The 22,364-nt window shown below is 40.1% G+C and overlaps 1 pseudogene; it reads right to left on the minus strand.

Annotated features, from left to right (window-relative positions):
* Positions 1 to 375: 375 nt before the first annotated feature.
* Positions 376 to 18,162, minus strand: LOC115732545 (annotated as a pseudogene).
* Between the last annotated feature and the right edge of the window lie 4,202 nt (positions 18,163 to 22,364).

The raw sequence follows: 22,364 nt of genomic DNA on the forward strand, positions 1-22,364 counted from the left end.
AAGTAAAAAAAAAAAAAAAAGAATGTGAAGTGAAACCGGATCAATAAGTGATGATCTGATTTTAGCAAATAATATTTTTGGTAAAAAGTTGACCGTCCCACCGTCTGACTTGGTGGGACAGTAAGTTTAGCCGGTTCCTAAAATGTATATCCATTAACACGTGAAAACTATCTTCTGCCCACAATATTTAGAGAGAGAGACAGATTATTGAAAGTCAAATAAACTTAAAGATACAATTAAACTGCAGAAAGGCACGCAAAAACCAAAAAAACAAAATAAACAGAAAAGTGAAACGTATGCACGCGGAGAGTCGAATGTGGTTGAAGAACAACGAAGACCATGCAACACCGACATCGGATGGTGGTCATCAGTCAATGGCATCGAACAGTTCAAGCCACCCTCCCACCACCGCCATTCACTTACAGCCATCGAGAGGAGCGCCGCACAAGCACCGGTTATGGAAATACACCGAGTAATCGAAGTTCTGCATCCGCCCTCCCAGCGGAATCTCCCCGCACAACCCGTTGTAGCTCACGTTCCGGAGCTGCAGCTGCAGACCCGTCATCACCTCCAGCATTGCGCCGTAAATTTTGTTATGGCTAATGTCCAGCCACGTGATGCTGTGGGTCAGCTCCACCTTTGACAGGTTGAACTCGAACGGGCTCCTCGAGATGTCGATGTGGTTGTTTGTCTTGTTCGCCCCGAACAGCAGCGACCCGTCTCCCTGCAGCCTGTTCCGAGTCAGGTCGAGCTTCCCGAAGTCGACGCCAGCCTAGGTCGCCGGGACCTAGCCGGAAAGGTTGTTGTGGGAGAGGAGGTGGTACACGTTGTTCCCCTTGAGGTTGGCGAGAGAAGCGGGGATGTTCCCGGTGAGCTGGTTGCTGTCGAGGCGGATGTAGCTTAGGCCTGGGACGATGGACAGGGAGTCAAGGATCCCCGGTGAGCTTGTTGTAGGAGAGGTCGAGGTAGGTCAGGCACTTGATCTGGCTGAGGAAGGAGGGGATCGGGCCTGTGAGGTTCAACCAGCTGAGAGTCAAGTATTTGAGGTTATTTGAGCTTGGTCAAAGACTGGGGAATTGGGTCGGTGAGGTTGGTGAGCTTGTGGAAGATAAGCTCTTGGAGGTAAGTGACGTCGCCGACTTCGGAGGGGATCCTGGGGAGATCGGAGCACTGGAAGGCGAGGGCGACGACGCGGTGGGTCTGATCGTGGTGCTCCACGCCGTACCATTTGTGTATTAATGCGCCCTCATGTTCATGTTCATTTGAAAAATCATGTTCATTTTGCTTTTTATAGCGCTATTATGCTATGTCTCTTTTAATAGTGCAAATCTCTAATTGATTATCGTCATATGTCACGTGATCGATGATCGCGAAGATAATTTTTAATAAATATTTTTATACTTATTTGACTTATTTATTTTTATTTCTTTCTTTTTCTATCTTTCTTCTCGCCCTTGCCCGGTCGGGCCTCGCCTGTGGCGGCCGACGGTGACCCTAGTCCAGGTGAGGACAACCCGCACAGCCACCGGGAAAAGGATGAAGAAAGGGGAAAAAAAGAACAAATAAAGAAAAAAAATCCGAAAAATAATAAGATTTTAGTAAGACTTGTCCACGTTAGCGCAAAACATCCCACGTCAATGATTTTAGGTCAAAATTTCTAGGATGGACTCAATTAAAAAAGTATACAAATATTTAGGACCTAATTGCTAAAATTAAAAGATTTAGGACTGAATTGAAAATGTTCAATAATTTAGGTTTTTTTGGACAATTTTCTCAAGTGAAGCTTATCGTTCATCCTTTGCTTTTCTTAAACCTTTATATTTTGGCTCTCTTTTTTCAATCCTAAGCAACCGAAACTCTATCAATGCAACACGTAAACTCACGTATAATATTTCAATTTTTAAGTAGCATTTGTAGAGAAAAGTAAAATACCTGCCTTTGATTTATTTATTTTTTTAGAAGCCAAAAAGAAAATATATAGTCTCTTAGCTTCGAATCCAATTGGCCGGTTGAGCTAAAAAATTCAGTTCAACTATGGGGGCGCTGAGTTTCGAGTGAAATCCTGACTTGATCCTGACTTTCTTAATCTTTTCTTAATTTTTTGTTCTTAAAGACTTAAATTGGACTTTTAGCTTCTAATGTAGGAAGAGAAAGTTGTTTATTGAAAAGGAACGGCCTATTATTTTGGGTGGAAAGCTTGTTGTATTTGCACACAAAGTTGAGGGCAAAAAAAAAAAAAAAATGCAAATATGAGAGCTCACGTTCCAAATTGAGTCGTCTGAAACGAGAAGCTCACTTTTGACACGATGAAGTGGGAATATGCCAAACATCGTGTTGGAAATGATGCAGTTTTTCATTTGTTGGCAATTTTTTCCTGGGTCGGCCAATGGACGAGGCCATCGTAATCTGCTCCCAATTGGCGATGGCGTTGGGGGTGACCGCAATGGCTAACAGTCGGTGCTAGCCGCTCTCATAGTCACAGCTTAAGAAGCACCCACATTTTTCGAGGGCTTTTATGTCGTGTCCGACATTCTCCGATGCTCTCTTTGACACTTTCCGACGTGCAATGGATACTTGGTTAGCACTTCAAATACGCCATTAACACGCGAGTCTAACATTTCTATACGCTATTTTGACACACAATGTCAATTTTAAGTATTTTCAATAAATCCTACGTCAAAATATAAATTTATCACAAATATATATATACATACACACACACATACATACTTAAGTTATATATCCAGTCACTCCAAAATTAATATACACAGCCGGCGTAAAAAAAAAACCGTGAATCCCTAAAAGAAGAAGAAACTTACTGCTAATATTTTTATATATAAATGATAATTTATCATGTATGCGTATCGAAATTTTTATTTTTTAATACATAACGTATTGACATGTTATGTCGCGTGTAGATGTTGGTATCACTTAGTTTTTTTTTTAAGTTGATGTTACTTGGTTGACAGCCAATCAATCGGCGGTCACGGAGCCGCCCGATCGTTGCGCATGGGTTAAGGAGGAGAGAGGATGATCGGGTGAGGTCTCGCTCGTGCTTGTGGCGTGGACCCATGCACTGAAAGCCATTTACATCGAATAGCGCTTTTGTATTTAACTAGCTAAACTTTGAAAGTGGAAACAAAAGAAAACGAAAAGCGCATGGGTAAGGAATCTGAATCACCTAATATTAGAGTTTCTATGATATGCTTACCATTACTCAAATTAGACCATTCAAATAAAAATGGATGGTCAAGAATGAGCCGTGTCATTTGTTGAGAAGGAGGGAAAAAAATAGGGCGGGAATTTTTTTGAGGTTTGAAAATTTGTGAATCCCAACCCTCTTTCAAATTAGGCCGTCCATTTTCGTTTAGACGGCCTGATTTGAGTAATGATAAACATGTCACAGAAACCCCAATGTCAGGTGATCCAAATTTGAGGAGTGACCGAACCACCCATATTACTTGGATATGGATCCTCTGACATTGGAGTTACGTGACATGCTTACCAAAAACTCAAATTAGGTCATCTATTTTGATTTGGACAGCTAAGAATGGGCCACGTCATTTGTTGAGGGGGAGAGAAAAAAATTGGGCGGCAATTTTTTTGGGGTTTGAAAAATTTTGAATTCCAACCCTCTCTCAAATCGGGCCGTCCATTTTCATTTGAACGACCTAATTTGAATTTATGGTAAGCATGTCACGTAACCCCAATGTTAGAGGATCCGGATCCATATTACCTTTATTGCCACTAAGTGAATTTTCTCCTATGGCTAGGAAAACGACCGCGAAGTGTCCTCATTTTTTTTTTAAATAAGAGCATGATCAAGCATATTTTTGTCATTTTTTAATTTTTTTTTTTTCCTTTTTTCCTTCTTTCCTTCTTTCTTTGCTTTTCTTTCCTTTTTCTTCTTTCCCTTCTCGCCAGTGGCTAGCCAGCCCTTGACTTACTCAAGCGAGGCCACCGAGGGCTACAACACTTGTCGATGGCTACAACACTTGTCGATGGCCAACTTTTCGTCCGAGACCAGCCACCAGCTAGAAGGAAGGGAAAAAAGGAAAACACAAAAAAAGAAATGGGAATATAGAAAAGAAAAAAAAATAACAAAAATGCCCCTAGTCAAACCCTTTTTTTAAACATGGTCCACTTCAGGTCATTATATAGAATTTTTCCCCATAGCTATTTGTTTAATTTCTTTTCATTTTTTATTGTAAAAATGATAATTATATACATCACAAGAAAAATCAACATATTAAACTTCTCATTTTCAATTAAGATGTGGACCCAAAGCATCACGCATCCGGCAGTTTAATAACTATATATATATAGAGAGAGAGAGAGAGAGAGAGAGAGAGAGAGAGAGAGAGAGAGAGAGAGAGAGAGAGAGAGAGAGAGAGAAGTATGGCGATTATTGATACTTTTCAATTTTAAAAGCGAAACCGGCAAATATACTTGATATGAATGGGCGGGCATTGGTACTGTGTTTTGCTAATGGTATGATGAATAACCCGATAAGTCACTTTTCAATGTTTAGAGATTGAGAGCGAATTCCCAATATACTTTTAGCTAAGTGAGAATTGTGCACATCAAGACGAGTCGTGCGTGATCATATTGAATACCATCCAAATGTTAACCTTCCTCGAAAGTTACCGCAATGACTTTCACATTCTAAGAATCTTGCAGAAGGCATACAAATGGATATCTCTCTCTTTTACATAACAATCTGGCAAAAAATTTTTTACCGAATCAGAAAAATTCAAATATAATTTAGGTTAAGTTGTGGACTAACAGGATACGAACGAGAGACAGAGCAATATAGATAAGGTCAATTGCTCATGTACTTTAAAAGGGAAATAAACTACGCGATCATCTTCCATGATATGTTTGGAGAAGTTGGATGCCAATTTGTGTCAAACTAATGCATTCCTTGGTGACGAATGCATTCATGCTTGCTGGATTTATGAGCACATCAAAATACTTTGATATTCATTTTTATTGGCCCTTTTTTTATCAGCGGAAGATTTTATTTTTCAATTTGAAATTTCACAATTTGGAGGGGTTTACTTCGGATGGCACCGGCGAAGTACAAGATCCTCGGGGCTAGAAGCTACAGATGTGTTTGGCAACGATTGTGATCTGAAAAATCAATTTTGTTCAGGACTTTTTTTTATTCTATTCCAGGACAAGTTTTAGAAAATTAGAATGTGTTTGTTAACTCCATAAAGTTTCTATTCCCGAAACAAAAATGTGTTTAGTAACTACACAGAATTTTAGTTCTCATAAATAATTTCTCTTTTCAATTTTTAATTTAAGTCAAATAATTATGCCTTGCCAACACAACTTATATAGCATCATTACTAATAAAATGAATACAGATAATGCATTATCCATAATTAGTTTGTTTATTTCGTGAAGCATAAAGACATATGCAAAATTCTTATAAAAAGAACATAAGCTCAATAAGCAATTTGTACTTGAATTTTTGCCATGTATTTGCACTTAAACACTTATGTATTTAAACAAACCCATACCCAACCCAATCCGTATTACCTTAAAATTTCTATATTTAACAAATTCATGGCATATTTGTTTCTTGTAATTTGTTCAGAATACAATACAAATCTAGAGATTTTTTTAAAATTTTCAAAATAATTATTTTTATTTTTTAATATGAAGTTAAATTATTTAACTACTATCTAAAAATTATAGTTTTTACTACTAAAAACTTATTTCTTTTATTTTTTAAAAATATTTTTATTTTTATTTTTTTTTCTCCAGCAATCGACGGCGGTTAGCAACGAAGAGCGGTGGATGACAAAGGACGGAACAAAGTGATAGCTTTACCGGTCTTGTTTCTCAAAAGTGATTCTAAAACAAAGAATTGAATTTTTTTTTTTACTCTTGTTTTTGCACGACAAGTGTTTTCGGGAACAAAATTAGAAAATTTTAGGATCAAAATCATTTACTTTACCGAACATATTTCTCATCTTTTATGTTTCAGGGAATAGAATAAGAGAATTAGGATCATTGCCCAAAATGACCTAAATCCATCTAGAAAATTCGATGGAATGGAGGATTCATATGAACTTTTGTTTATTTAAATAGAAAGAAAATGAAAATCCAGACACACATGAAGCCAGTGGCATTTATCACCCCAATAACCTTCAACTCAATGACCTTTCGAAAAAAAAAAACTCAATAACATTCAACTCCATTGACCACGTGGAGATTATTTGTTCAAATCAACATATGCGAGGAAAGAGGAAGCCCCGATGCCCAGAAAAGAGCAGAAACGATGTTTACATGATTAAGGCTCCGTTTATTTCCTAGAAAATATTACGAGAAAAGGGCAATCCCCGGTGCCAGCCTTGGGTGAGGAGGGCTCGACCGATGCGTGCCTCGAGGCCGATTTCAAAAAACATAGAAGTAACTCTAATCGTAAAGTTTTAGGTTTTTGGATGAGATTCGACTCATATTAAAATCAATTGGTTGTACGAAAGGTACCGTTACATTTAAAATTTCTTTCTCATCCTTACTTAAAAAAATTCAATATATTTCCCAATTCTCCACCCAAAGTTTCGTATTTCCATTATCTCACCTTTTTCAAATGTAGCTTTAGTTGGCGAACCTTAAAATGAAGTCACACTAGTCATTCCTTAATTGGTTGAGGCTGTGATTCAAGCATTGAAACCTATCACATTAGGCGTAAATCATTCTTTGTCCGATGAATATATGTTCCTTCTCTAATTGAAAGACAATTTCGCAGCTGTAAAATTAAATTATGTTGCAGCTCTAAATTTTCTCACTCGAGCTACGTTGACCCCACTAAATGTGGATTCGTGATCACAACGCGCTAACTTCTGTTTTGGGCGAATGGCATTGAGTATTGATCCATCAATCCAAAGCCGAATCTAGCGAGCTCGCCAGCAACAAGGCTCTCCTCGCCTGATCCGGTGATGCATGGCCTTGCTTGAGGCCGGCAACAGGCCGGAGAAGAAGGGAAAAGGGGAAAAAAAAAAAACAAACACAAAAGAAGGAAAAATAAATAAATAAAATAAAATTTTCAAATTTAAAAATAAATAAAAAATAAAAAAGAAAGTGTAAAAATAATTAAAAGAAAAGAAATGTGAGAGAAAGGAGGAAGGAAAGATGAAAAAAAATATTTTCATCTTCTAAGAGGAAAACATTTTCACATTTTCCTCAGTAGGAATTAAAGGCTCGAGGACTACCCAACCAACAAATGGCATGGGAACTAGACAACACAATAAAGAAATAAGAGAACCAGAAAACTATTAAAGTCCTAGGAATGAGAAAGCATTAAAAGACCTAGGATCTTAGAAAACATTAAAGACATAGAAACTTGAAGCTTCTCTTCATCCTTGCAGTTCACCATGCAAAATTCGTACACCACATTGGACCAGCAAATAACCACCTTGGAACATTACCAAATAGTCGTGGCAATGACTCAAAATAGCCTCCCAAAGATATGTTGTCGATCCGCATCAAAATCAGCAGCTAATATGGTGAAATGGCACATAATCAGCAAGGAAGAATGGGCAACCCTTATTTGATAGTATAGTCTTCGCGTTGATAACTTTTTTCTTGAACCATCGAAGCAAGCCCTTATTTACCAAAATATGCCTTTGCTCAAATGAACATCGATTCTGCTGAATATATCCTTGGTAGCCTTTGACGCCAAGTGGTTGATTAGTGGACTGAGAATCCACAATAAACTTTCAATATCAATATCTCAGTAGCATATCAACGACTTGTCCATCGATTCATCCTTTGCTAGATCGACACCTTCAATCCACATTAGCAAGTTATAACCATAATCCGTCTTGGCCCAAACAAACGTAGTCGTTGTTGTAAGTGCCGGTGGGACCAACTGTGTATATGTCGATGAAGTTGTGTCGGAACTCAAGAAATGTTTCGATGATTTAGATGCTCCCGCATCATGAATCCCTCGACACAAGTTATAGTCAGAACCTAGTCCGGCTAGAACAGACATCGATGTTTCTTTTTCTAGTCATCGAAACCACGTTGGAACTTTGGATTGTTCCTTAGAATCGGCTCCTACTGCATCATTAGTGGGATTAATTGACGAGGACGGAGTTGAGTTTGCAAGTTGATGGATAGGGCTCGATGCTTTCGCATCACAACACTCACTTGGAGGAGGAGGAAGGGGAAAGAGGAAAGAGGAAAGAGGAGGAGGAGGAGGAGGAGGAGACTCTTTGGACGGGGTGATTTGGTATTTTCATTTTTTTGTCCCATTTTCCCGCTTCAGTTTGTGAATATATCAACTCAAGGAGACTCCTGATTTTATTGCATGGAGTGATATCGCAGTGCACACAGCACCAACTTATGTTTCTTCTTCCCTCGATCTCGCGCTTTCTTTGTACCTTCCTTTCTTTGGGAGATGAGGAGATCGGATGTGTTAAATTATATCTCGAGTTTAAATCGTTTACAGATATATATATATATATATATTGATTTGTTAAATTGATTTGGAAAAGAAAATCTTTACCGAATCAAAAAATTGGGATGCTTGGAAAACTTCTGCAGATTACCTTAGCGCTACAAGACAAAAGAAGGGACTATCATTATTTTATATCTATATTAGTTCTTGTGGTGGGCCCAAGTCAAAGAAAAAGAAGGAAAAAGTTGTTGACCCTATATTACAGATTGTACTAGGGCGTGGGTTTTAAAGGGGTGATGCACTGTAGCCACCAGACGTCTTTTTTTGGGCTTCTCGTCGCACAAAGAAGAAGAATAAAAGCGAAGCCGCGCAAATCAGAAAAAGGGACGCCGCACAGGGACGCCGCACAATAACCCTCGTACGAAGAAGAAAGAAAACCGAGAACTCTGCGACAGTCTTGGTTTTGGCTGTACGAAGGGTTTCAACCGCGAAGGGATTTGTGCTTCGTGAGTTTTCGTATATCCGATTGAGTTGTTTTATTTATAAACACTTAGGGTTTGGGTATAATCTAGGTGTGGGAAACACGAGCGTATTGAGTGATTGTAATTCCGATTCTCCGATTATAGTGGATTGTTCTTGATGGCTCTCCCGTGGATGTAGGTACCGATATTCGGACCGAACCACGTAATCTCTGGTGTCCTTTATCGTTCCTCGTTAATTTCATCTAGGCTTTTCGCATTGATTTATTTGCAAGATCTGGGTTAGCTTCCGCGTTATATTTCAACAGGATGTAGAAAGTTATGATGGACTGAATGCCATGGTGCGTTCGACTTAGACCCTTGATTAACTTTCGTGGTAATTTGGATCTTGGATCTAGCCGGCGTTGGTCCAGCCTCCATGGTTAATTTTCTTTTATTTAACATTTCTTCTTATCGAAAGCTAAAAAGATAAACATGAAGAAACGTGCCCTTAATAATTATGCGTGAGCAGCAGGAGCAGCGTCCATGGCTTCTGATGTGAATGGTCCACTCCAAGTTTGACATTCAGACAGTCGAAACATTCAAAATTTTTGAAAACATGTAAAGGTGATTTTCTAAGGTATTTTTACACGAACATTGATCTATATAGAACAGTAGGGGCCCGTCGGTTTGCGCTTTTGAAAAAGCAATTGCTTTACTTCCCTTCAAAATTGAATAAGACTACTTAAACTTTTAAAACAGAACATGAAGATGTATAGTATACCACTTTACTTGTCAATTCTAAAGGTTTAAGCGGATTCGAGCTTAAAAATACAAATCGAAGTTCATTTCAGGAATTTAGATTGAGTAAAAGTATATCCTGAATTAATATACAAAATCTTTTGGTTATTTTTCCATATCTAAACGTTATAATCCCTGTTTGTTCGGGATCAATCAAGTCAAAAGTGTGTGTTTTTTTTTTTTGGGCTCAATTTAAAATGAGTATGATCATCTACGTTTCAATGGGAAATCGCTTATTAGAAATTTTGTAAAAGATATAGAGTCGGGTGGGATGTTTGGGGATTTCGGCTAAAATCTAAAGACGCCGGATGTGATCGGGGAGGCTAAAATAAAAAAAAAAACAAAAGAGCGAACTGGAGGCGAACTAATGCCGGCGTCTATGGATTCTCAATCTGCAAAGGGGCTCTGCTCTGGTACTGAAGCCGAATCTGCCGACAAGGTAACGAATTTTGGTGCCTGTGGAACTAGTCGTAAGAATGTCCCATCGATCTTACTTTCAGATTTTTCCTAACTTCGTTCATTTTTCTTTTGGTGAAACTCATTCCAAAAGGATCGAATCAGCTATTTGCCCGAAGATGTCATAGGCCTTATATTGTCTCTTTTGACATCTAGAGAAGTGCAAGCGACTTGTCTGCTTTCCAACAGGTGGAGACATTTGTGTACTTGTCGGGTTACCAACCTTGATTTCGATTGGTGTGAATTATTAGCCAAGATGGAAGATAATCCCGGGTTGTTGGAAAAGGAGAGGGAGAGATATGTGGAGTGGGTAGACAATGTCTTGCGATCTCAAAGTAGAGGATACCATTTACGTAGATTTGCATTATTTTTTGACCTGAATATTTCACATCAATCTCACATTGATCGGTGGATTAAATTTGCGTTGGCGAAACGAGTTAAAGTTCTCCAGCTATATTTCGAGCCCCCATCTTTGAAGGATTTCTGGCCTCATGGTGATCCTAGTTGCTTGCCATATATATTAGGACGCGAGACACTTATGGATTCTGATATAGGGTATTCACAACGAGCTTCATGTCTAAGTAATTTTGGCTTGAGCCCTTCTAGTTCTTGGAATGCATCCTTTAGGTATCTCGAAGAGCTCTGCTTGAATGGAGTCACTGTGGAGGGAGAACTCATTGAGCAACTGCTTGCCATTTGTCCGGTTCTAGAGCGATTGATTTTGGGACTTGCTCCCACTTTGAATAGGGTTAGAGCTTATGGCCGATCATTGAAGCTGAAATACTTGAGCATAACATGTTGTTTCGATCTTAAATGCGTTGAGATTTATGACACGAATCTTGTGTCCTTCGCTATAGTGGGACCTCAAATTCCATTGTGTTTGGACAAGCTCCCGCAGCTGTCAGAGGTGTCTATTGAAGGATTTTCGTTGAGGCTTGTGCATGTGACCTTGTCTCAGCTTTCGAGCCTTTCTTGTTTGCAGATTCTGAAACTTCAATTTTATGATTCCCCGGATGTAAGAGCGATTTCCATACGGTTCCATAAGTTAATACATTTTTACAATCTGTGCTGCCTTTGACTCTCTCTCTCTCTCTCTCTCTCTCTCTCTCTCACATGCGGGAAAATCTGCTTATTCGTCAATTACCTAAATTAGTAAGTGTCAAGAAATTGGAGCTGAGAGTTCACGGACTTGGAGATGCGAGTCTACTTCCATTGACTCTCCCGATCGAGGCATGTCCACGCATGCAGAGCTTTGTGTTTGAGGTGGGTTTTCGTGCCTCCTTCAAGCCTTCATCTATTTAGGCATTAGACAGAAGCAATAGGATGGAACATGATACATCAAATCAATGTCGTTGAATCCTTTATGCTTATGGGTGAGTCATTGAGACGTCATGTGATTAGTATCTACTCGATATGAGCATCCACAAAGACATTCTTTATTTTGCGGGTCCTTTCTTCCATGGGCATTTTCCAATGCAATATCTCGTGCCGATTAACAATATACCTCATTCTTCTTTTGTCACGGTTGATGGACCCACGGGAGATGCTATGCAGGCAAAGGGAACTGAAAAGAGTTGTTCAAGCTCCCCATCGATACCTAAAGGAGGTTGAATTTTCTAATTATTATGGTCGACCTTGTGATCATGAACTAGTGAATTACCTTGTCGAGAATGCCTTTAACCTTGAGAAGCTAGTGGTGAATCCTTGTGAAGAAGAATGGTTCACGAGCGAGATGAAAAAAGTGAAGGAACCTAGAGAACGTGCTCTGCAACAGCTCAAGGGGAAGTTACCTTCTAGAATTGACCGGGTGATTAATTAACGAAGCTAAAGCGGCATCACAAGCTATCACGGATGGCTTTGATTCTGCAACCTAATCCTCTTTCCCTCTTTAAATTTATCTTTTTCGACCGCATGTTTATTAATTATTTGTTTCTCGTTAGTTTTTTTCTTGTTGTTGGATTTACAAGTTAGGTAACAGACTCTTTTGCATTTCTACCCAATATGGGAAGCGACAAGGGACATGAATAAGGGATGTTTCCCCTTTTTGTTAGTGATCAAATTGGCAGCATGAAAGAATGGATTTACTCAGTTATAGTCTATTTATGTAGGCAAAAGCAATTATTGTTGTGTGCCTAACAGATAGCGCGGGCAACTTGGTACAAATATTCGCCTGCTCAGGGTACAATGTTATGCATGGATTGACGTGAGAGTTCCCTTGGCCATTGTGATCGGCCATAGCCCGAACTGGACGAAGTGGAACCTCTTCCGGAGATGGAGAATCCACACGAGCCAAGGATATTCAGCTTCAAATTCAGCAAATTTTTCCTCCTGTTAACGTTTCCATTCCCAGCAAGGGACATAGTTCAGAGACCTCTCGAAACATATAGTGGACATGAAAATTCAGGCATAAGATGAGTTCTTAGGCACCATCAAATGCACAGGCAATGCAACGTCATTAGCCATGAGGTGGGTGACTGAAAACAGAAGAACTGAATAGAGTCTGAAACCCGATATCAGCTGATGCTTACCCATAGTGGACATGAAAATTCACAGCTTGAGAAACTGTAGACGAGAAAGGCAAGTCGGAACCCTAGACATGATCGACAAGAGCTTAAGGTAAGATTATCGAGGGCCGAATCCCACAACAAACCCTTTGCTTCAGCATCTCCAAGAACCCTTTGTATGAAGGAGATCAAGAGGACACCTAGGTATCGAATTTAGTTTGAGCTACTAGAATTATCCTAATGTGGTATATATTAATTGAAATTAATGTATAGGTCGGTCCATTAAAATATGATACATATTCTTAAATAGTTCTAATATGGCTGGCTTAGGGTGGCCCTAGTTAGGCCCGTCTCATGATGTAAATAGGCTCAAGTCTCTCCTCCAGCCCTCTAATGCAGAAATTCAAAACGTACTTTTTTCATTCTTAAGGATTGTCTCATTCCGCTAGCACTCCAAGAGGGATTAGAGGAGTAGCGCTTGAGTTCGTCATCGTTCCGCATCAAGTCTCGATTAATTATAATCAAGGTGCAACGCCACTATTCTCTCATACACATGTAATGTTTCTCGTTCTCGTTATGGCGATTCAGGGCATGCCACATTTCGTGGCCTATCACAAGCACCTTAGCTTGCTTCCACGGTGAAAAGTTAATTCGCCGATTGACTCAAGACTTACTTGGGTAGATCTGTCAAAATGGCATCGGACGGCACAACACGGCATGGGTAAATCTATCAAAATGGGTCATAAACTCACTTCTTAACCTTGATCCATTTTATGGATTAGTTTTATCCAATCAAGGATCATAAATAAGTTTAACCATATTAAATAAGTCCTAAATGGATCGTAAATGGATTTACAACCAAACCGGCCTATACGACTCTCTCTTCGTTATCTCTCGCTCTCACTCAACCTCGTGCTTACTCGGTTCGCACTTTCTCCTCAATTTGGGTACAATTTTAGTTACGTCGCTCCAGCCTAGATGCCCCTTCTTGAGGACAGATTCGCTGAGTATTTATTTCATTCTTTTGCCTTTGCTTCTTCTCATGGTACTGGTAGAATAAGATTCTATTTTGTAGATGTCAACAGAGTTCCTCAAGACCCTTGTGAATCGCACAAATGTCTCTGCATGTCAAGGTACTGTCGCGACCTAAAATTAGACTAACGGATTATCGGGTTAATTAAATAAACTAACCTAATTCGAACCCTCCCAAGTCCTACCGAATCGCAACTTAGGTTTATTCATGAGAAATTATTCAATCGGAGCCGCCACTAATCATTTACGGTAGGTTGATTAAAAACCTATATAAAATAGCGGGAGAACTATTTTATCTCTACGAACCGGAGAGAATGAGTCCGGGAACTTGGTTACGCTAATTGAAAAAATTAGCGCCCTTTCGGTACCAATTTCATGAAAAAGCCTTATCTGATTGATTAATGTGAATTGAACGATCTTGATTAATTTGAAAAAAATGTGACATGAAGACCATATATTAAGCGCCCAAAGGATGATTTTTTGGTATTTTCAGTAATAAAAGGAAACATTCAAAAGCAATCAAAAATCTGAACAAAAATAAACAAAAATGCCCATAATATACCTTTTAATTTTCGATTTTTCCGAAAATCCTCTCATTCCCAAAGATCTGGGTTAGAGCGAGATTTTATCCGCTACATCCTCGAGGATTCGAGACAGTATGCGGATATGTGTATAGAAAAAACAACGTCCCTTCTCGCCAAAGGGCGTAACACGAATTTCTGTACTAAATCACATCCCATTCCACGAGATCGTGGCTAAGGCGTGTGATTTAATTTTTCCGAAGGGTCTAGGCACATAGGGAGCATATATTATGGGCATGTTTGTTTAAAGATGTGCAAATTTTATAACAAATCAAAAACAAACAGCACGACAAAAATAAAATGAAAATGAGTCGATTGAGGTTGAAATTTCGAGAATTTAGAGGAGTGGCCGAAATTATGAAATTGGGGATCCACCTTTCCTCATCCAAAATCCAATTTTAATTTGAGAAAATTATCTTTGAGGTTTGAAAATTTAAGTTCAGATAATTCTTAAAATTTGGATAATGTCCAATCCAAATCAAATCTTATCTCTAAGTTGAATAAACTTAGACAATCCACAAGAGATAAAGACAAGATAGACATCGGATATGCAACTCAACCAACTTGCGTGCTAGAGATGAGCAATCAAAGCGAAGGATTATCCAAGATGAGTTAGATATCATCCAATTCAAATATTCTCAAAAACTAGATAAAGTTCAGTTCAATCAATTATCATCCATAACGTGAGATAATGCCAAATAACGAAAGATGATATCAGTCAACCAACCAAGACAAAGATCAAAGCAATGCTCATCCGCTAACATATTGAATTCGGCTAAGAGAGACACGTATGCCAAAATTTCAGACTTTTATTCACCAAGAATTCTCATCCTTCTTAATCAATTCAACTTGAACTTGAGAAAATTAACCAAATTTACTTTTGAGAAAAGATATCGTCCCAATTAAACATCAATTTCTCAAGAATAAGACCTAATTTGATCAATTTCAGGAACAAATTAAACTTGATTGAAAAAATCAGATTTTTAACCCACATTGTCCAATTTTCGGTTTTAGCAGAAAAAACTTGAGGTTTTCAGCATTGATTTAAAAAAATCCATGTGTTCAAATTTGCTTAGAACAACCATGCAAGTTACAAGCTAACTAGCTTGCTTTAGCAATAAAAAATTGAGAACTTTTACCTTTTCTCAGCAAAATTCTGCACTTGCGCACTTGCTGGAAATTTGCCCAGAACAGTCCCCTTTGAGCTGAATTTTGAGTTCGAATCAACCCAAGACTCTAACACCAAATATCAAGTATGTTAGAGATCGAAATAAGAGCAAAAATAAGACTGATCAGCCTTCGAACTAGGCTGATCAATAGCTCAAACTGGGGCTGGACAGAGGCTAGACAGTGAGGGACGGCGGACGATTCGGTGGCTAGCTCGTGTGGAGGGGTTCGTCAGATTTCTTTTAGATTCTTTGTGTCCACCTTCGTCGAGCCCGAGGAGAGAATCCCTAGTCAAAGTCTTCTCTTTTTTTACAAAATCTTCCATGCATCCATGCGTGACCTGCAGAGAAGATAACAATAACAAAAAACAAAGCTTTTTGTCCCTTGTGAATTTGTAACTATCTCCTCCTCTTTTCTCGTTTATTGTGGCTATGTATTATGTATGAACCTGTGAGGATGAGCGACAAAGCAGTGGTGAATAGTGGGGACTCAACAATTATCAAAATAAACCAACAGAGAGAAGAAGGAAAGAAGAAAAAGAATTTAAGAATGAAAACCCTCCCTTTTGATTGTGCCAGATCGGAAATCGTCTCCTTTGCTGATGCCTCACTCTGGATCACAGCCTTGCAACAACTACAAGAATCAACTTTGTGAAGCCTCCACGTTGACAAGCGATTCTAGATAGAAATCCAAAAGCGAACCACTCCACCACTAGGCCTGGAGGGAAGCAACATGTGGGGTCGAATGGCAAGGCAGTGATGCTCCGTCAGACTAAATCGCGGCCGTCGTTACGTTGGAGAGACCAAGGTAGCAACTTCGGTGAGAAAGCGAAGGGGACAAGATGCTGTAGATGAACACAAACGGCCGCCGCGAAGGGTGCTTTGCTTCTCTGGACGTTCTCTCCCTTTGTCTGTTCCCTGTTACCTTGAATCTTCTACCTTCTCCAAGATTCCTCCCTCTATATGACTTCTCTCTCAATTTTGCTTTTTCTGCAAGTGTAATCCGTGAGCAAAGCCTAAGGGAGAAATAAAACCAAAAGAAAAGATGAAGAGAGCAAACGTGTGATTCTAATAAAGAAAAAGCCTCCCCTTTTGTCTTCTTCTACTTGAGAACATGCATTCCCCTCTTCAATCTCTACGCTTCCTCTTCGGATCATGCAAGAAGAACCCTCGATTTTCTCTAACTTTTCGTGTACCTCCGAACACGAAGCTCTATGACTAATGCCGTGTACTACAATTGTGAGTGGCCTCCTCAACCCTAAACCATAACGAGGTATTTATAAACCAATGTGACTCGTTAATGACCGTAGGATTAAATTTCTGATCTTCAAGAGTCCGATCCCATTAAAATTCCTCACAAACTAGACTATCGTGGGCTATCCGAATTTCATCCTCTTGCGGGCTTGATCGCACACTCTCGGGCTCAAATTGGGCTTTAATTAATTAAATGAATAATTAATTAATAGTCTTTAACATTTAAATGAGCATAAATGGACTGAATTAAATATGAAAATAGGTTCAAGCCCTCTTGTAAAATTCGGCACACCTCCTCCTGCTTGATTGGAAACTTTCAATCGAGTCCGGTCCGATCGCATAGCAAAATAAGTTCAATTGCTTCGCCTATGGCCCGAATGAAAATGCATGATCGACGAAAAGTAAATATGCAATGCATGAGAAATTTATTTTTGGTGAGAACTATGACTAGTTCTCATTTTATGCTTGAAATGAATGATGTTTAGAAATCAAAATTTAGGTGTCAACAGGTACTCGCTTTCTTACGTCTTCAATTTCTCTCCTATAAGCATGCACTCCTCATCAATGAGTGTATATTCTTTCATTGTTCGCGCTTGTAGAAAATGCCAACTTTACAGTGCGCAAGTGTACCCGTAGTTCGTGGTATTTTTCTTCATGTTTCGGGTTATCAATAGGTTTGCAAATTGATTGGACCCTATATTTGCAGGTACGGAAAGATGGAGAGATGAAGTAATCGGAGGACACCAGGATTGGCTTGTCATTGAAGAAGTTACAGCAATGATCCAAAAGTACGTTTGAACATGCGATGGGGCCTCTCTCTCCCTCTTCCTCTCTCCTGCGCATCATTGAATGCAGTAAAAGCAACATTGTACAGTGAAATTGGCTGTAAAGTTAGCTCGTTTAAGGTTAAATTCTTCTTGTCGGACGAAAGAAAAAGGTTATTATTTTAAGGTGAATCTTCATCAGCACGAAACTTCTGAGTGGTAATCCCCGCTGCAAAGCCTTACACTTGCGCTGGACGATAATGTCTCAATTCCCGCACGGAACCGTAATCGGAGTCCGAGTGCAACTTCTCTCTTAGGTTAACAAGTCTTCTTTGGCTTAAGCCGCGAGCTGACCACGCACGTAAATGTGACCGAAGTCCGAGTGCAACCTCTCTATCACGTTAACAAGCACTCTTCAGATTTAAGCTTCGACTAGTCAACTTCCCCAAAGAGTGTCGGTACTTCCTAGCCGACGGCAAGCAAGGCCCTCCCCCATATAGGAGAGTACTGAAAAGCATGGATAGTGATCAAAGATATAGAATCCTGCTAAATGGATACTATAACATCATGGATAGTGATCCAAAGTACCTTAAGAAGCAAAGACAGGAGAGTATTGAAAAGCACAAGAATCTGAACAAAAAAGAGAACTACCTTAGAAAGAGAATTTCTTGCGTCACAATAGTAATATTTTGCTAACCACGACATCCAAGCCTGCTAATGAAGCGCCCATCATGGCCAATGGCTGAAGAAGCAAAAACGAGGAGTATTAAACGATAAATCCCCTTCGCTTGAACCATCGAAGATGGTAAATGATGTCGGAATACACCGACCGTCAACATATTTGGAATTGAAAGCACAACAATATCAGGTTATCTCGGTAAAATGAATACGCCATCCTCTAATTAACCAAACTCTAACCATGAATTACAATTGTGTGACTGTTCATGCACCTTAAGCTCGCACGGTTAAGAAATGAAACTCAATATGTAGTTCACAACAACTAGCCAATTGGCATACAGTAAAAGCATAATTAATCAGCCATTTGCATAACAAGTGATGACTATGGCATCATCAAGCATGCTCTGTCTGTAAAGGCACGTGGACAACATTTGTCGAAAACGTAGAGAAGCATATATGTTTCCCCTGTGAAAATTATGCTGTCATTGGCAAATCAAAGATTTTTGTGTAAACGTTGCTGCCTTTGGTATTTTTCATGACTCAAACATTATGCAGTAAGTAAACTAACACTGCACAAAACAAGCCTTGTCATTGCAACAGTCCAAGTCAAAGTCCTCATATTGCTCACAGGGCAAAACCAGCAGCCTTGATGGTTGACGGACAAGCATATTTGTCGAAAGGACATTTCACCAAGCTTCAACCTATGGTGCCGCATTCCGACTGCTACATCACCATCACCAGGCACTTGTGTCGGTGTTCTTGATATTAAAATGCGATGGAAGCTACCTCAAAAGTCCAGCTCCAGCATCTTTAATGGAATATCTAGAGGTGATATTACATGATATACACAAGATCGGCGATGGCGAAGCAAAGAGAGCGGAGTCATGCAAGGACTAGGCCGACTAGCATATTTCATATAACTTAAGCTTACTACTCGAAGAGCGGGGCTGGCATCGGGATGGAAAAACAGAAAAGGGGCACTCATTGCACTGACGAGAACACCCATGTGATGTGCATCATGTGGCATTGCGCGCATAATATTCTGCGCAATGAAACACAAAACGAGTCACAAGCAGCCGTAAATAAGACAGAGTGCACACCCTCTAAACATGATTGGCCGTGTAAGGACCACAGTCAAGTTGGCCTTCTCTACTTATGGTAAAAGCCGGAGTTTAATATCAAGAGTTGAGAAAGGGAAGGAGAAAAAACAAAAAAAGAGTGAAATATTTATGTAACGAAGGGAGGGGGCCACTAGCAACGCCAGGTGTAGTGGGCCGTACCGTAGAGGTAGAGTTTCATCCCGAATAAAGAAATGAACAAAGGAAAAGCAGATACATTCACCGGAGACGTTGTCGGTCTTGGAGATGTCGGGGCCGTTGATCCTGGGCGCCATCAGGACCTGCGACCCGACCATGCCGGTGGCAATGGGTTTGATGGACCAGGCGCCGCCGGGGAAGAGGGAGGAGTTGGAGGCGTTATAAGTGTAGTGGAGGTAGGCGCCGAGCTGAGGGAGGTCGGAGCAGTTGGCGTAGAGCTTGTTGGCGAAGTTCTGAGAGGTGCAGGTGAGGGAGAGGACCGGAGGGAGGAGCAGAGAGAGGGGCGAGAGGTAGAGGAGTAGAGACAGAGAGACGCCATTGTTGTTGCAGAGAGCGTGCTCAGAGATGGAGAGGGAGAGAAGCAGAGAAGGGCATTCGACGCCTTTAGATGGCTTTTGTTTTTTGGGGCCTTAGTGGTACCGACTCAGGTCTAAGGCTTTTATTTTTCGGGTCTTAGTGGTACCGGCCCTTATTCAAGAAGACCAAGACCTGATCTGTACTTTTCGGGCTGGGTCGGGTCAGCCCGGGCCTTTTTACGGCTATGCATACTCTCTGTTGAGATATTAACGCGGAAACACTAACGGATCTTACAAATAAATCAATACGAAATTACCAGAGAAATTACGATGAACGATAAAGGACACCGGAGATTACGTGGTTCGGTCCGAATGTCGGTTTTTACATCCACAGGGAGAGCCAGTAATATAATCCACTATAATCGGATAATCAAAGTTATAATCGCTCATATACTCAAGTGTTTCTTGCACCTTGTTCTAGCCCAAAGCAAATCCACAAATAATATCTCACAGTCTCTCATAAAGAATTCACTTAGAAAACTCACTGAGAAAAACTAATACTCATCTTGTTTGCTCTACGTACCTATAAACCAAGAACGTCTCGTATGTTCTTTCTACCTTCGTGCGGTGGCTCTTTTCTTGTGCATTTTCTCTACTCCAAAAACGCATTGTGCGCCACGTCCTCAAGAAACGTCTCTGTTCATTTCAATTTCTTCTCTGTGCAGTGAATACAGAGAAGGACCTTGCGGCAATAGTGTTCTCTCTTAAAAAAACTCACCTCCCAATTTTGTTTTCTTTTTATATGGGTCAACAACTTTTACATCTTTTTGACTTGAGCCCACCACATGAGAGCATATATATTATATAATATATGTGCCCATGATCTTTGTTATCTAGCAACAGAGGACTTCTCTCTCTTCCTACTGAAATAGAAACGAATCCCCAATATATGTATACATATTCTCTTCAAAAGCAATTCTAATCCCATTTGGTTAACAAAACCGATTTATATCCTTCAACCACATTGGATTCCGTAAACGGCTTAAACTCAAGACACTAATTTAACACTCTCGAAGCTCTAGTCTCACATGCTCTTTGAACTTGCATGACCAAGAGTAGGTGAGGCATGGCCGCTTCCGCCGGATGGAGGACGATCGCAGTTGTGTGACTAGGTTTAGGTGAGTAGTGACCAACCAATGCTGGAAATGTGACTTTCTTCTTCAAATACGCACCCACAACCGTCTTGCCTCGGAAGTAAACTATTCACCTCTCATGGAACAGCACGCCGCAGGTCGGCAACCGCAGCTCGCCCACTCCAAAACCAGCACGCCGCAAGTCAGCCGCCCGTAGCAGCTCAGCCGCCCGTAGCTCGACCACCCCAAGACCTTGCTCAACCGCTTGAGGAGAGGCACCAAATATATCTCTCTGCGGATCAAGCGCGGTCGCGAACCCACAATAGAAAGACTGCCAAGTGAGTATTATATCTCTTAATTTGGAAATCTTTATTTTATTAGACTCTAATTTATTTTCTTTTATGTTTTAGGGCAGTGGAACGCCCGGCCACTTCCACAAGACGCGATGAGGCCATGAATAGACTACTCGTGGTGATAAACCAAATCAAGGCGCATCCCATGCTGACAAGCACGGTGGGAGAAGCAAGCACGTATGTGGCGCCGTTGCATGAGCACTTCATTGATCGTGGGCAGCTCGAGACTGTGGCAATCGGGGCTGTGGCCGGCGACGGCACCACTAGGCAATAGATGCGGAGGATCCTCATCGAGGGAGAGCTCATGCCGAACGAAGATACCTTTCAATTCATCCCCTAGGAGTTGAGGGATTCACTTGTTGTACATGAGAGTATATTTTAACAGGCATATCATTAGCAATGCAAGTTAGTTAATCATTTATCTCGACTTTTTATGAAAGTCTAAATTCAACAAGCACGGTTGATGCACAACCTATCTAATTTCTAAGGGGTGGAATTAGGCTAGACCGATGGAATCGGTACAACGATGGGGATTGTGGAGTTCACTTGGTCAGCCTAACGATACTTTCCGATTCATTCCCTAGGAGCTAAGGGAGTTTTTTTTTTTTTTTCTTATTTAAGAGTACTCTGAAATAAATGCTTTGTGTTATTTGATTTGTTAATGTCAAATGAGAATGAGGACTCCCCATTTATATAGTAGGGAGCCTCGGATTACAACCGTAGATCTTTTTTAGATCCGATGGCTAAGATTACATCTCCCATTTTCCTAACCACCAACATTAATTGGGAATGTTCCAGAACACAGGGCAAATTACCATTTTGCCCGTCCCAGGCAACATTCTAGAAAGTAGTAGAAAACCCTAGATAAATCTTAGAATGTTAACGGTTATCCCCGAAAAAAAAATAGTAAAACAAACAAGGGAAGCATGCTTCTATTAAAATTATTATATGGATTATAACGGATGAAAGAAGCTCATTATACCTAATACCATGTTTGTGAATGTGCTTGCTTCTCCTAGAGTATTCAAAACAAGCACCGGATGCATCTTAATTTTATTGACCACCTGGTTCGGTTTATTCAATGCCACATCGCATCGCATCGCATCTTACTATTAATGAAATTGCAACCGGTACACATAATTTGCATTTCGATGCC

The sequence above is a fragment of the Rhodamnia argentea genome, chromosome 10 (assembly GCF_020921035.1).
Source record: "Rhodamnia argentea isolate NSW1041297 chromosome 10, ASM2092103v1, whole genome shotgun sequence".
Classification (NCBI taxonomy): domain Eukaryota; kingdom Viridiplantae; phylum Streptophyta; class Magnoliopsida; order Myrtales; family Myrtaceae; genus Rhodamnia; species Rhodamnia argentea.